At 34.2% G+C, this 9,909-nt stretch overlaps 1 non-coding gene across 1 annotated transcript; it reads left to right on the top strand.

The window, feature by feature from the left end:
- The first annotated feature begins 625 nt into the window (after positions 1-625).
- Trnat-agu (transfer RNA threonine (anticodon AGU)) lies at positions 626-699 on the top strand. The gene has a single exon. It is a non-coding gene; the product is annotated as a tRNA-Thr (tRNA).
- The last annotated feature ends 9,210 nt before the right edge of the window (positions 700-9,909 follow it).

Raw genomic sequence — 9,909 nt, 5'->3', positions numbered from 1 at the left:
ACTCCATTTAACTGATGGATATTTTTGACATTACGAAGTAGTCCGATACCCTACTTGAAGTAAGTTTTCTTTATTAAGCTGTACAAAAGCTGACAAAAATCTTAATAGGTGAATCAATCACGATCACACGATGACACTGGTTTGCCCTCTAATTTTTACTGCTCAGCTCGGCTAATCCGTCTTCAGCTTTATTGTTCGGCGGCGGCGCTGGCTTCCAAGTGTAGCATTCATAGGTAGATTGGTGGCGAAAGGCTGCAATCGGTTTACATTGCGCACATGACTTTTTTTATTTGCTTCGCTCTCGATCGATCGGTATCAATTCTCCCGGTCTCACAGCGAGGCAGACACGACGTAACATTTTAATTTATTTTTCCTCCGTTCGTTTCACTCCGTTGAATTTGTGTTTTTATGCGGTTTGTTTCTGCAATGTTGATATTTTGTGGCCGTATCAGCTATCGGGGTTCTGCTACTTACCAGCGGCGGAGCGAAAGAAGCCGCTCAGCATCGCAATCGCAAGAGAAAGGATTTTGTGTTCCCGTCTTCGATGACAGAACACAGACTGAGTGAACGGTTAGAAGAGATCGGAATGAACAAGTTGTACGCGGAGGTAACAGAGACGTGCAACGGCGCCGTGGCTTAGTTGGTTAAAGCGCCTGTCTAGTAAACAGGAGATCGTGAGTTCGAATCTCGCCGGAGCCTAGAGTCTGTAACGCTTTTTTGGATCAGATTTTATATCGTCACTCCATTTTCAGAAAAAAATAAATTGTAAAATCGGCAGTGTGATTCCTAGACGCCACCACTTCCACCTGGATTTATTTAGTGGCTGTCGCCGAAATTTAATACCGCACCGACGGCGGCAATGTGCAGCTAAAGTTCGATTCAGCAGTTTTATGTGCTGTTGACTAAGAGTAAGAAAAGGAAAGAATGGTTTTTGCTAAATAAGCTCACTTTCAAAAGTTGTTAACATAGCTATAATACGTCATCGCAACACAAGCAGCCGAGAGTTGAATTTCATTTAGTGTTGATATTTTTATTTGTTCACGACACCTGAGCACGACGACACTCGAAACAATAAAAAAACGTTCCCCGGTCTTTTTTTCCTTTCATTTCTCTCCTACAGCGATTGCAAACTGATGTTCTCGGCGGATTATCGAATTGTTTTGCTTCGTTCGGGGTGATAGTTTTCAATGAGTAATCCACTCTCGTGTGGAAGATAGCGAGAAAGATTTTGAGGAATGTTTCTAGTTATAATGGGAGACACCCGCGGTTCATCATATCCTGACCTATTTCTTCTATCACAACCCGTGTAGGTGCTTTCTTTTGTACGGTCGAAATAGTTTAGGGTTTATAGCGCATTGATAGTTGAAAACTGTATAATTATGTAGCGTTTTTATGAAAGAATGGGGTAACAATCATCAAGGAGAAGATGAATAAACTCGTCTTATGTGCCTTAGGTAGAAAATAGATGTTTAGGTTAAGCTTAAAATCATTGAGATCATACACTCAGTAATACTTTTATTCCTTAATAACTTATTTTTAAATTTCAGCAATATTTGCAGATATATAATAAATATCTATCTGGAGGCAATGTTTTTTTTTGAAGAAAATGTGCAGTTCCACTGGGTATTAGGCTAACATATATTTTAAATTGAGTCAAAATTACTGCAAAAGGCCGTGAAAGTAAAGACAGAAACAGAGCATTTCGAAGCTAGCCTAGCAAATCTGGAATCATGTCTTGGGAGTGTATATATATGTTTAATTATACTCTAGAAAATTGTCCAAAGGACGAAAATATGCAAACAAAACCTTTCAACATAGGCTCAAAACAGTTGAAATTATTTTTTTGAAACTCTTGAGTGCAAGAAAGATATGAGAAAATTTCAAATTATGCCTCGAAAAACTCAAGATTTTTTCTAATCAAACCTAAAGACATATGGTATCGTCTAAAAGAACAGAAAAAGGGAGGTAAAGGGTTCAATTGAAACTCAAATCGCCTAAACTGTTCAATAAATATTCCAAAAAAGGACATAATTCCTCAAGAACCAGAAAAGACGGTAACCATTTCCAACTTGTGAACACCAAAAGAGACTAGAAAATTTTAGTTTATCGAGTTAAATTCAAAATCCTTTAAGTAGGATAAAAAATTAAAAGAATTAAGATTATAAATTTAAATAGCCTCAAATCGGTTTTAGAAACGAAAAATAAAAACATAAACAGAACCGTTTTAAAGTAGGCCTAAAAGTGCCATTTCAACATCTGTAAAAGGTATACAATGTTTTTCCATCTTTGGTCTAAACTCGCTAAACGGCAATAGAACAACCAGTTATTTATTTATTAATTTTATTTAATTTAACTGACAAAAGTCTGATTATGCCACTTGGACACGACCATCACAGATTTTGCTCAAAGTTGTGAGAACTATTCATCTACTGTCACTTTGGAAAAATCCCAGATTTGGTGTCGATTGGAGTACCCCCCGCTCTGTTGGACCTCCCTGTTTATTGCAAAGTCACACATTTTTTGTTCAAAATTTCTTTTTTCTTTTTCTTACAATTCATAGACGTAAGATGTCCGAAAAATACTGATAGATGTTTTTTGAAGAAAATAAACCAAGGAATCCAGAAAAAATATAAGTTTTGACCGGAAGTGTTGCCAGATAAATTATTTTTGTATTTGAAAACTAAATTTACATTTTTCGGTAAATGCAGCCATTTTTATTTTATATTTGATATTTTCATCGTGTTCCTTGGAAAACTTCACATAAGAAACAACTATCATCCCGAGGTAATATGAACTAATCTCGAGATATAACATTTTTATGAAAAAAGTTGTAAACTTCGTAATTTATTTTTTTTACAATTTATAAACGTAAGACACCCGGAAAATTGTGATATGTGAATTTTCCCCTTTGAACAAAATCTGTGATGGTCGTGTCCAAGTGGCATGTACACTTCGTATGGAATGACCCATATGGAAATAGCTACACTCGATTGGGGTTAATCAGTTTGATGGTGCGAAGCATAAGATTGTTCAGTACCTAGATAAGTAGGGTTACTGACATCGCAGTTTTATATAGGTTATGCATAGAGTTGATCTGCTGCGCAAGTAACGTCAAACATGTTTAATTTATGATTATTAATCAATGATTGGCAATCTTGAAGAAAAGGGTAGTTTAATTGACTTGAAGACTTTCGATAGTTGTAGGTTGCTAGAACACAGTTTTAGGTAGAGTACCGTACCCACTCCATCGTCAAACTGGGAATTAATCGAATACCTTTCCCGTTTTTTCGGAAGCAGAACAGCGTGGATATTCGTCAGAACTCCATTACGCAGCAGATGATGACCTACCTAACGAACGACCTACCGGAAATTTAAGCTCAGCACGAGATGAACGGGACTTCATTTTTCTCTTGACTTTTCTTCCTTTGTCACGACCAGATATTTTAACGTGCAAATTAGATTAAACGGAATGGCGCTATGACGATTAACACATATAATAGAGATGTGATGTTTTTACGCATCAACTAGGCGGCGTGGTACAGGTGGTAGAATAAAAGAATTTGAAAAAGGAGCCGGATTGCGTTGAACACAGTTTGTAAATATACAGATGAATGTTGTGTGCGAATTACGTTAGTTTTTCGTCAACTGTACAACCGCCAACAAGCATACATATCATTAAGATGGGACCGAAGATAAGCGGCAAAGCAGCCAGGTGCGGTACGTTTGCTTAGCTCCGTACGTTTTCGTATAGGACAGATAGACAAGCACACTGGGAGCGAAGTTGAAGCCAAGCTAAACAGCTAAACTACACTTTCTCGAAGTAAATTGTTTCATTCCTCCTACCAAGTAGAAATAACAATCAGTCCTTGTCAGAGTAACAAACAGGTTCTTGAAGCAATTTTGAATTTTCATACAGAAAAAGTGGCACTAAAGGTTCTTGAAATAGAAATTTTTCTACTAGTTTGAAGTGGTCGTGCTAGTTCAAAATATTTAAATTAGAAATCTGTGATTAGCCCTTTTGGTAATATGTGATTCAATCGAAACCGCCAGTTTTACGCAACGACACAACTTGGAACAATCGTTTGATGATTGAATTAAAAAAAAAAGCAAATTTAAAAACATGTCTCTTTTATCTTTTAACTAGCAATGTTTTGGCGAATGGCAGAAAAATATTAACTTCTTCCATTTGATAATTTTGGGGTGCCAATAAGAGCCATGGAAAGTTCGTTAAATATTTATTGTCATTGCGGGTTGCCGTTTACTGATGACACGGGGTGATTCTAGTTTTCTTATTACCTTTTCATACGGTGCAAGTAAACAAACAATACACGAAGTAACACACGTTGCCAGCAAAACTAACAATTAGACTGAAAGTGAACACGCCAGATACGGACAGAATCACTAAAATTGTCGGACATGTTCATATAATTATCGAATGCTGCGCTGCGATAAGTCTGCTTGCTGCTGGTCGATTTCAGTTTATTCTTTAAAAAAATATATACACTGAAAAAAAAATGAATTTTTTTTCAGTTTCAATTATTTTTAGTTTTAATTTATCCTAGCTCAAATCAATGTTTAGATAACTATTTGTGGTTTTCATAATAAATAGACTTTTAAAAATTGGGTGTTTAAATATTCATTCTATAATATACTTACCTTCAAGCTTAAAATAAATTCTTATAAAATCAGTCTGTATGATTTTCTCGAAGGCTTATATTAATAGTTATTAGTATTTTTAGATATATATTTCAATTTTTTCTTTCTATATTTTTTGAAGATCAAATTTACTGGCTGAAACTTTACCAACGACACTATACTAATTTAACAAACCGGCCAAAAAAAGTTTTCTTTACAAAATTTTAGCTATTTAATTTTTTTTGCTCCATGATCAAACAACCATCAATGTTTAGCCAACCTTTGGTAAATTTTGCAGACAAAAACAAGATTTTTTAAAAATTAGCATTTAAGAATTTAATTTTAATTATATTTATTGATCACTCCTTTAATTTTTTTTCAGTGAATACTTTTTTCAAAAGGACAAAACTACTATCTGCAACTCTGCCGTAGACGTCACACCGATTACAAAAACCCTCCTGGCTCTAAAAGTATTTTTACTCATCAATATCATTTTTACACAAGTTTTTTTTTCAAAAATTAGTCGTGATAAAAAAATATTACTAGAAAAGCTTTAACCAAATCAAAAATGGTCGATTAACATCGTTTTCTTGTGGCTTGGAATTGCTCCATTGATCTTGTCAATTTTCCTTTTGTAGTGTCGAGGCATTTGGGTCTTAAAGTGAAACAACAAACAAATGTATACGTGATGAATTTACCCCTAGTGAAAAATTTTCATATTCCACCGAAAAAGTAGTCAGAATTACAACATTACTCACGGTTTTTGATATTTCCATATGAAGACTGGTTCAGACAAGCGATTAAACGTGTATTCACAACAAAACAATAGGTTTTCAGACAGAAAAACCTTAAGTTCCGTAGCCGCAAAACAATAGCGCATTAACCGGTTGCAAAGAGGTAGTGATTGGATGTTTAGTTTGATTTAGACTGGCTCTACATTTTTCGATACCGGAGTTATATTTATTTTCAAGTTATGTGTTGTGATTTTATTATTACGTTTTGTCGATTTTATCTAGAAATACCGAATTTCATGCAGTATTTAGTTTTATATGCTGCGTAATAAACTCAAGGCATAAGGAGAGGTGACACGATTGATTCATCTCATTACAATTAATTTTTTAAATTTGACAAACATCAACATACAGTCGCTAGATAATTTTTATATTTTGTGTCGACATTATTACTGACTACAATATTCGTTTTATCAACTAAATAACTATTCTAGACGTGAAAAAAAAATGAATTAAAAACCGCTTCGATTATCCGGAGTGTTCGTTTATTCGAAGTGAAATATTTTTCAAAACTCTGAGTGCGACCTGTAGTACAATAGTAAGCATCACAAAATATCAATTTTCTGCATTTTGGTGTACGCACAGCTAATTTTCCATTCGATTGCTGCAAGATTGATGAAATCCGTTGGAAACTGACTGAGTATTAAACATTTGAAAGTGGATCATTTTCATGACGCTCTTGATTTTTTGGTTTCTCAATATCCGCCCATATATTGTCGTAACACGTGCTTCTACGTCAAAAAAATGTTGAATCTCTTAAAGCAGGAAAATAAGTGAACGTATTCCCAATTATAAATCAAAATGACCCATTCAAAGCAGCTAGAAAAAATCTTTATCTCAAAATCCACTCCATTCACAAAAAAACACCAGAAAAGGCATAAATAGAAGTCGACTGTTTTGACGTAGAATTACGTCTTACTGCAACATTCTGGAATAGGGGTGAAAATTGAAATACTGGAAACATCGAGAGCTTATGACTCAGCCAGTTTTCAACAGATTTTCTTAATTTTTACTGCAATCTATTGGAAAATTAGTTACGCGTCCAAAATGCGAAAAGATGTGATTTATGATGCTAACTAAAGTACCATTAAAATATGTATAGTATATGTATAGCCAGAACAAGGTCGAATGCCACCAAATTTTGATATTTTCGGAATCGAGATGATGCCCAGAGATCGGACATCAACATTAGAAGTCATTTTGTAGTTCAAGATGGAAATTTTCGGTTTCTGGAAAACAACATAAAATGACCAAATACCTTTTAATTTGGCTATTTCCGCAATCGAGATGATGTACAGATGCTGAAATTCAAGCTAGTTAACTCTATTTTATGATGAACAGTCTAAAACGACCAAATACTATTTAAGATGAGTATTCACGGAACAGGAATGAAGCTCAGAGACATTAAATCGACCATAGATGCAATCGAGCAAAATCGCGCTAAATGGCCTGAAAATGCGCAAAAATTTAATCGAATATTTTTTATTTGAATGAAACTTTGCACTCGTCGGAAGCAGCAGCAACCAAAACAAGGGACATGCTGAATCTGTGAAACAGAGGGATAAGAAGCTTTATGACAAACTTTTGATCAAGAAATTAGGATGTCTTATTATGAATAACAAAATCTACATAAAATTTGACTATAAGACTCTGCCAGGACTTCAATTTAATGCTGCATCGAAGGGAATAAATGTTCCCAAATCAAGCTATTAAGGAGTAATATCCACCAAACGCTCAAAAAACAAGGTTGATTTTCTTCAAAGGATATTTGAGATGTAAGGTATATAAATAATATATCATTGGATCAAGCATTCTTGCAGAGTAGAAAAAAAATATTGCTCTTTTTCACAAAATGGCGGCTGTGCGGCGATTGGCGTGAACCGCTTTTTTAAAAGTTGTTCCGCGGCGAGCAGTACAAGTCGTGCCCAACTCCACCAATCATCAAAACAAAAATTTTCTCATTATCTACATAAGTGTCGCTAGTGAAGTACACACGTTTATATTTCTAGAATTTTTCTTCGCCGGTTTGGAAGAAAAAAATCTTTTTCGCCAAAAAAATCGACTTTGATTGTTTATAACTTTTGTTGTTGTTAATGAATCGCTAAAATCGTGTGTACTTCCCTAAATAATATACCTAATAAAAACGAAACGAAAAATGTGATTTTGGAGCATAAAACTAGATTTTGATTCTAGGATAGTTTAAGCGATGAAAATAAGAGCAAAAAATTTTTTCGGTGGATATTACCCCTTAAAGATATGTCTATTCAAAAAAACCTAACTTAATCCATTTAGCGGTCAGACCCAGCCTTTCTCATTCAAACTTATTATTTGTAAAAATAGATTAATACATAACGGTTGGAATAAAAATACGATTATAGTCAAATAAAATGGGAACCTATAGGAAAGCCAAACTTTTCATTTGACACTAAGATTGTTGAATTTAGTCCAGTCATTTTTGGGAAAACGAATGAATTTGAAAAGTCACCGGAACATGTTTCTTTCACAATTTTTGAACCACTTGTTTAATCACTATGAAATTCATCAATTAACCTTTAACTAGCTTGTTCATTTGATACCAATATTGTTCAAATCGGTTGTGTACTTTCTGAGATAATGAAGTTTCTTGATTTTCATATTTTGATACATTACAGACAAAGTAACAGACCGATTACATTGACTCAAAAGGGTGTTATGAGGCAGCTAGACCTTTCATTTGACACTAATTTCGTGGAAATCGGTTCAGCCATCTCTGAGAAACATGAGTGAGATTAAACACTCTCCAGAACACGTTTCTTTGAATAACTTCTGAACCAAACGTTCAATCTTCATGAAACTCAAAAATTAAGGGTTTTTTAAGTAGCTCGCTCATTTAAAACCAATTTTGTTAAAATCGGTTGAGTAGTTTCTGAGATAATGATGTTTCGTGATTTGTACATTTTTAAACATAACCTCCAAACTAAAAATCCGATTGCAATGAAATTCAATATGGTCTTATGTGGCAACTAGACCTCTCATTTGCAATTTATTTCATAAAGATCGGTCCAGCCATCTCTGAGAAAATCGAGTGAGATTGGGAGAGCGTTACACACACACACACATACACACACACACATACAGAAAATGCTCAGCTCGTCAAACTAAGTCGATTGATATACGAGATTCGACCCTTTGGAGCACTTTTATATCTTTGGTTATTCCAGTGATTGCTATACCTTTCTAGGAGAAAGGCAAAAGTATTGACTTAAATTTTTAAATGACAATAACAACTTGAATACTTCCTCAAATTCAATAAAAATTGGAAAATCTACTTACCGAGTGAAACTCTTGAAGTTTTTAATATTTGTTTGCAAAAACAAGATACCGTGATTTTTAGTAATCCGTTTCATGAATTCTGACCTTATAGAAAACCTGCCGAAGACAACGACTGCCGACGTAGTTCAATATTCAAATTGATTAAAAAAAAACTAGCGATATTAATAGAAGTAGAAAAAAGGCTCGATTCAAGCAAGAAATAGATGAAAATGTTACTCAATCTCAATACTGTGATACTGCCAATAATATGAAGTGCAGAACATAAAAACAACCTGGGCAATATCACCAACCAATTATTTTTGGTTGCAATGATAAGTCCATACAAAGAAAAAAAAATACATAAAATCAACACGGTGTAAACAGTTTGAAATTCAGAGCACGATGTCTCTGGGGTCAAAATCGCACATAGTTTGGCATTTGTTCTATGATTTCAATAAAGTTTTATTTATTTTCAAAGCTTCATAAGCTTGAGAGATGACCAGTGAGTGGTTAATATTTTTATAGGAACTTGAAGGTGTGTTTTTTCGAGATAATCTATGTAATACATCTATGCATCGATGGATACGCAAATGATTAATAACCGTATAATGACATATCAGGTAAAATAACAATATTCGTAAACGGGTGACGGTGTTAGCAATTATCTGCTGTATAGTTCACCTGTTACTTTATTAGATAGTTTCAAGGTTTAGTTGTTTAGCCATTTCGCACGTTTGTTTGCCATTTTTATCTTATGCGGTCCGTTTCTTACGAAGCATGATCAAAACATTAAACTCTCAGTTTCTCATGTAAAAATAATTTTAATTGGTTTCATGATATCTCTATTTGAGTTTCATTGCTCAATAAAGTCTGTTAGTAATCAACCGTCGGCTAGCTAATAAAATTTCCAATACACCTCAGTATTCATGAATATCGTAAACTGAGATTTATAGTAAAATGCAAGATCTTTCGTTAATTAAATAATATATTGAACAGGTGGGGAGGATTGTTATTTTTCAGGTGTCAGGGAAGATGGTGAATTAATTTTTATGTCTTATCACCTTTAGTAATCATAAGTCTTGAAATAAATCGCCATACCAATAGTCCAAATAAGCAAATAACAAAGATAAAATTTTCGAAGCTAATGGCGGGAAAATTTCATTTACGTTACGAGAGCAATTAATTCCAAGGA

Source organism: Wyeomyia smithii, chromosome 2, assembly GCF_029784165.1.
Source record: "Wyeomyia smithii strain HCP4-BCI-WySm-NY-G18 chromosome 2, ASM2978416v1, whole genome shotgun sequence".
Taxonomy (NCBI): Eukaryota; Metazoa; Arthropoda; class Insecta; order Diptera; family Culicidae; genus Wyeomyia; species Wyeomyia smithii.
The sequence above is the reverse complement of the archived record's forward strand: the minus strand, read 5'-3'. Positions and strand labels throughout refer to the sequence as shown.